Source organism: Sinocyclocheilus rhinocerous, unplaced genomic scaffold, assembly GCF_001515625.1.
Source record: "Sinocyclocheilus rhinocerous isolate Xijiao unplaced genomic scaffold, SAMN03320098_v1.1 scaffold372, whole genome shotgun sequence".
Classification (NCBI taxonomy): domain Eukaryota; kingdom Metazoa; phylum Chordata; class Actinopteri; order Cypriniformes; family Cyprinidae; genus Sinocyclocheilus; species Sinocyclocheilus rhinocerous.
The window spans coordinates 23,188-30,646 of NW_015626057.1; positions in this window are offsets into that span (position 1 = coordinate 23,188).

Genomic DNA, 7,459 nt, shown 5'->3' on the forward strand with positions numbered 1-7,459 from the left:
AAAAGAAAATGACACCGTATGTAACCGAGCAAAGCCCAAAGCAATAAGGGTGGCAACAACAACCTGAAGCAGATCAAATGAAATTAACTTGAATTATATATATATATAGCACTGTGATATATGTACAGCAACCGTACATGGGTCGAATAAGACAATTCCCTTTGTTCAGACATTCAGCACATAAGCTAACAAACAAAAACAGTGACAATTATTTTCACACTTAAATCATAGCGCATGCTGCACTCATGCAGTAATCTCACAACAGACGAACAAAGATGACCAACAAACAACATGTGAAATTATTCTGATGCTTTTCCTCTGTCTGTTTGTGTGTGCGTGCGAGTGTTGTGCACTCAGAGACACTGCACGGATCTGACAGATGGTCTGGGATAAAGCTACACTGGTGGACTCAGCAACCAGCGGAAAACTGTCCAATTGGAAGTAAAACCTTCACAGCTCACCCAATAGATTTATACACCACCTAAAACCTGACACTCAAGCACCAGCTAATCCCTCCAGCGCTCACCACGGCTTTAAGCGGCCGCAGCAGGGAGGGGCCACGCGTTTCACATGACGTATTGTTTCACATTGTCAAAACAAGCCCTGAAATCCTAAGACAGTTGAATGGGAATGAAACCGCGCACTGACTCTTTTTAGTGGCTGCTGCTTGTCAAATATTAGCACACACACACACATCACATGATCCACACTGACACTTACAAATGCAAATATTTGCTACTTCATCACATGCATGTTGATGTGGCTACTTCACTAAGCATGCATGCATTAGACAGTACTAGAAATCGGCATTACAACAACACAGTGTGGTTCACACAGGAAAACAACAGTCAACTCTAAAACTACGCTCACTCTGCATCACACTATCAAATGTACTTTGAGAAGACAGCAGTGTCTCATACAGTATTGTGAGTACGGCATGATAAGAGTGTCTGTTGTATTACTTTGTGTACTATGCAGTCTCTGTTTGACATTGCACTAGATGTTCCCTTAAAATCCAGTGCTGCACAGAAACACAAACTTGCACTGCATTATGATTTGGTGCACAAAATCGAGTTAGATCAGGGTTTGTGAGTCAATGAAAAGCTAATGATTAATTCAATGAAAACTATTTTAAAATAAAAACAAATCAAAATAAACACTGAAAGAAAAAAAAACTAAATATTGTATTTGTTGACCTGCATGTCATTTGACCATTAATCAACAACAGAGGACTTAAGAATATTTTAGATCAAAGGGCTTCTTCGGCTGACAAAAATCACTGGCCTTAAAATGGATAGTTCTCACAAAAATGACATTTCTGTCATCATTTACTCACCTTCCTGTTGTTCCAAACTTGTATGAGTTTCTTCTGTTAAACACAATAGAAGATATTCTGAAGAATGTGTGTAACCAAACAGCTGACGGTAGCCATTGACTTCCATAGTGGACAAGAACTGAACATTCATCAAAATATCTTCTTTTGTGTTCAGCAGAGGAGATACATTCATACAGGTTTGGAACAACATGAGGCTGAGTAAATGAAGACAGGATTTTCGTTTTTGAGTGAACTAACCGTTTAATCACTTTGGAAAAGCTCAACTAACTAACAAATTATGATTGGCCTTCAAAAAAAAAAAAATACAAATGCCAAGTTGTCCGTAGTGTCTGGCAAAATTCTACAGCCACTATCTTTATTGTTTTTACTAATATGCACCTAAAATATACGGTTTTATACAGAGTAAGAAGTCTTCAGTATTAAATTGATTCAGAAACGCAATTCAGATGTGTTTGGGCGCTCCGGCATTTTTGCACATTTTAAAATAAATCCAATTGCATGACGGCTAAAATATCACTAATAGCCTTGCAGCAACTACATTTTTAGTGTCGAGAGAAAAATAAGACTTGGCTTTGGGGATTTTTTTTTTTTTTTTATGTGAAGCGTGCGCGCGACGCGAATAAATTAGAACGCTTCCTCGGCACTCGCGGAAGTTTTCGTCGCGTCGCTCGCGGTATGCGACGTAAAATGAGCACATCTGGACTAACGCTTGCTGCGCCGCAGAAGATGGCGTCGCGTCGTCTACATTAAAAACGCCACCAGACCAAAACGCGTCAAACACACAGTGAGTACGACGCGCAGCGATGTCCTGAGGCGTGTAAAGGTGACCACACACACAGGGCTGTGAGCGGCAACTCACTGCATTTAGGGCACGTGCCGCTGAATTTCAACGGCACACAAAAACACGTTAACACGATTTTCCGGCCCCCGGTCGCTTGGAAATGCGCTGATGTTACGCCGCGTCACGTCCAGCTGAGCGAGTTCAGACGGGCGCAGTGCCGTTAAAGCAGCGATCGCTGTAAACATCACGACTGGAGATTATATCGTTACATAAAGACGCCATATGGGATCTGACACGGGTTACCGAGAGCGTGTCCATATGTTTCATCAGCAGCGCACACGTTAACGTTAACTTACATACATCGGGTTTGGCGAGTCAACGACATTTTCAAACACCACCGCGATGCGATGAATGCACAGACAGGCTGTAAATCATCATTACACGATTCATTCACGACACAGATTCATACGAATCATATTCGGTGGCTATCCAAGCACAAAATCCAGTATTAATATTAATATTACACCTAACGTTATCGGCGTTATCTTTTGAAAGGCGTGACATCAGACTAACGGCTCATGATAAAGTTCTCCTCAGTCAGCTCCGTGCGGAGTCACCTACAGCAAATAACGTTACACACAAACACTGCTGATATGATTTAAAAACAGCCATAATCGCCGTACCTTTTTCAGTCTGGACGCGCTCGGCGAAACTTTGAGGATGTGGTCTCCGGTTAAAGAGCCTCCGACAGCCTCAGAAATGTAAAATTGAAATTCCCACACCGAAATCTTTCTGGGAGAAAAGCCAACGTAGTGAAACATGCGAACCCTCCCCTCTACAAGCGCGCTGGAGCCCGCCTCCGCGTCAGTGATTGGCTGGCGGAAATCGAACTCGAGATGTCATTGGTGGGAGTCGCTGTCTGTCCGAAATTCTCGCCTTCTATTGGAGGGCTCTGAGAGTAGTTTATAATAAGGATGTTGACTACAGAACTGCGGACAAAAGGAACCACGGCGAAGACTGGTGACTTTAAGAGAAACAGCGCTCGCTAGTGGATATGTTCAAAGCCACACGAGAAGACAACTAGTCTAACTAGCCTAACATATTCCACAGCTCACGATATTCAGCTGAGCCCTGAAGTAACTTTCTTTGTATTTGTACCGTTGTTATACAGTTTTTACCATGCAGTAACTGTAAAATAAACATGGATTAAGCATGGGATCTCGTCCAAACCGAGTGAAAACATTTTTTTGTCATTCTGGTTAATTTCTTTAATACCACGTTACTGCATATTTCTTGTAATGGACCCTTTCCCTCTTCTCTCTTTTGGAAAGCTATCGTGGATTTTTCTTTTGCTATTGTTGCAAATGAGAACACACACACACACACACATATATATATTGTTGCAGTTCCCTTTCACCATTATAGGAGTTTACCAACTATGACGACTTCTGAGGATTCCAGAAATGTGAAAAGGTCCATAACCCTAACTGTACTAATCAGGGTTATCATGAGGGGAACTTTCATTAGGCTTCTCTCTGGAATAACTTACTCTCTGGCAAACAGGGCCCACTCAGAAGAATGTTCTCCCTGGCCCTGTGCTAATAACTGTGCTATTTTGGTAGTTTCATAAGGCCATCTGCAGACTATTTTTGTCATTTCTGCATTGGTTTTGGTGGAAGATTTGAAGAAATCTGTGGGATGGATTAAGTACTGGCAGCTGAAAGCATCATCATATTTTATAAACTATCCACCTTATTTTTCAATGCGGAAGTAAGCCGTTTTCTGTGAATGTGCGAGACTTCTGGTTCATTCGCCGCTGTAGGGAGATAACGAGAAGAATATCGAAGCGTAGTAAATGGTGAAACTGTTTGCACTACAAACCAGTGTGTTCATAATTAAGATAATACATTAAAATAATATGATAAGCAACACCAATTTGAAATGCAAAAAAAACAAGCTGTTTTATACAGCTAAAAATAGCTGGAAGCAGATGAGACCAGAAGCCAGACGCATAAAGTTTACAACTGGCTGCACCCACTCTTATGAAAACAATAAGGTGGATACGGATTTTCTTAGCTAAAGCAGTTTGATGGTCATTAGTGAAGTGAAGGTCAAGGTCAGGATATGTAAGACTCATCACTGAATAACATGCCATACAGACCCCATAATGCACCAGTACTGTGTGTTAACCTCCAAAACTAACCAAACCAAAACAACTAATGAAAAACTATCTATCTATCTATCTGTGTACTATATCTTATTTAAAGTCCACATGAAATCTAAATTCACTCTGTGCACATTACTAGTCTTGTGGTGAATAATTAATCCATGCAAGTTAATAAAAAATCAAGCCCTGCCCTCTATTCAATATTCCGTTTCATATAGAAACACGTGACAGTACTGAAGTAAAGGCAATTACAACTTCCAGTTCACACGGACTTTAACCTGTTCACATCTTTCAACACACATTTAGTTATTGCACAAGCAGAAAACCACTGCAACCTTACATTCAGATTTTTACAGCAATAACAACAGCACTTGGCGTAAATGATCTCAGTGACGATGTACAGCACCAGTCCAGAGTCTGGACACAGATGTCTGCGAGCAGAGTTGGGCAAGTTACTTCCAAAATGTAATACGTTATATATTACTAGTTACTGTCTTTTGAAAGTAATTAGTTACATTACAATATTACTGTCTCTGAATTGTAATGCGTTACACTACTTTTGAGTTACTTTTGAGTTACTTTCACCAAAATATCCACAGAAGTATTATAAAATGCCAAAATGTAGTTTAATGCTGCTCATTCTACATCCAGTGGAGGGTAATGTGATGGGTCTATATGGCATAAAATTATAAAATCATATTTAGATACTGGTAGGCTATGTAGGTCTACATTGTTACGTTGTAGTTTAGGTTAAACACAGATAAGCAGAAACCACATTATTACATTCATAAATAATACCGGTAAATAAAGCGAAATGTTATAATGTACAAACAATAAACACAATAACTAGCCTATAGGCAATTTTGAACGGGTTCAGAAGAAAACAAGAATGAAAAATATAACTTGCTAAACAAGCCAAAATGAATTAGGATAATTCAATGCGAAACTGAAAGCAAACGGCGTTCTCGCGCAGCCTACCTCTCTCACTTTCATTAAATAAACATTAAAAAAATGCCTAATATGTGGCCTACAAGCGATTGATATTATGGGGGCGGTGGGGGCGGGGCTATAGAGAAAGTGAAAGTAAAAAAACTGACGGAGCTTTCTAACGCTGCATTAACGGCGCATATTCTCTGAGACAACATTACTTCAATATAGGCTGATGATGGTATATATCTGTCTTAAATTATTCCCTTGATATTTCTCTTGTGGCCCGTAGCCTATAGTGAAAAACATGAGAAGAAACGTATTTCGCGTTAAACAGGTTGTTTTTGAAAATCTGTGCACGAAATAAAGCTGCTCTTAATTTTCATCGATGACTGCAGTGTTAATAATTTTAATTATAGGCCTATAATTCAATTGTATAAATTAATAGACCTGTTTAAAAAAAATTATTGCGGCGCAATAATTTCATGTAATTTAATAATAAAAGTAACCTAATAATAATAATAGGCCTAATAATAAGAAGAATGTAACAGGCCTACATTACTTGGAAATGCTAAATCCTCGTAATATTGCCAATTTTTGATGCTTTGTTTTGACAATATCTCTGGCTATCGTCGACACATGATACGACGCATCTCAGCACGGGGAAGTTATCACATCATTTTACATATAGACTATGATTTAATAAAAACATATTTTGTTATTTTTAGTTAAACTTAATTTTTGTTGCTCGTCCGCCGCCTTTTTCACTTCTCCGACCCCGCAGCTCTCTCTTCGATAGCTTAGTGTTAGTGGCACCAGTCCAGGTGTTTCCAGGTTTTACTCGTGCTATTTCTCCATGTTGAGAGTTTGGTGTCGCACATATTGCTAAGCATTCTTATCCTTTTCTCCGATAAACTGAAAATAACAGGAGTGTGTCCATCTCACAAATGTAGAATCCGTCTCTGCAGTCATCTCAACCATCTAATTCCAGCAACAGAAGATAGACAAACTATTTTACCCGCGGAATTTTTTCTCTGGTGCTGTTTTGCGGTGTTAGTACGGTAATATGTTGTTGTAACTTGCGTTACTGAGATTGTAACGAGTAATAATATTACCCAAATTTTATTAGTAATGCGTTATATTACTGCGTTACAGCTAAACGTAATATACTACTGTAATATTATTACTTTTGTAATGCGTTACTCCCAACACTGTCTGCGAGTGATGCTGTGATCAAAACACGTGACTTAAATGAAAACTTTGAGCATTGACATTCATCTGCCAACGTCATCAGGATGTGAGGAGCACGTAATGATGCTTCTCCTTCGCCACGAAAGAAAATCACAATTGCATTTGTCTACAGAGCTCATTTTTATGCATTTAGGAAGGAACCCATATATCAGAAGGTTTTATGATAATAAGAAACATAAACTCAGTGTGTCTGAACTCTAGACTGCTAGTGTGTGTCAGAACAAAACTTGCCACTCACCGGAGGATGAGCAGATGTCCAGAAGAGAATACGGTCATGATCCATCCGCATTTAGCGTGGTTTATGGAAAGACAGAGAAAAGAGAGTTTTAGGGCAGGCTTACTCATATTTTGTGCACATTTATAACCTTGCAGAGAGCGAGAGCAGCAGCAGGAGCACATGAGCAGAGCGTGTGTACCTGTGTGCCGGAGATCTCCTGCAGTCAGTCCAGCTGAGATGACTCTGGTGACCTGGAAGAAATCGACTGTCCTGAGATAGCTCTGCCTGATTCAGCCTGGACGCTCTTCTTCCGCATTTAAAACCTCTCCTTCTGCCAGTGAGAGCTGACGCTCCTGCTGAAACCCCAGAGCATGACTGCACAGATTTCAGAACGGATTAGAGCTACAGCATTATCACAGTCCTCCACCTGGCCCACAGATATCCAGCAAAATCACACTCCTGAGCCTGACGGCTGAACGAGGAGCCACTCTGACACTCACCGCACAACAACTAACGGTTCGGAGCAAACTGGGCTAACACCTGCAGGGTATAAATAGCGTGTTGTTGATCTGACAGCTGACCAATGCCTGTGAACAGAGTTGACCGTAAAGGGGATTTGTGATGGAGAGAGGATACAGTGACTCTGATGCTTTCAAAGCCTCCTTATGCTAAGTTTGGCCTTAGACACACACATAAACACATGCACCTTCAGCCATTACGCCACTGACATAGGAAGAACAATTATTATTAATATGACAGCAGTATTATAGTTTTAAAAAG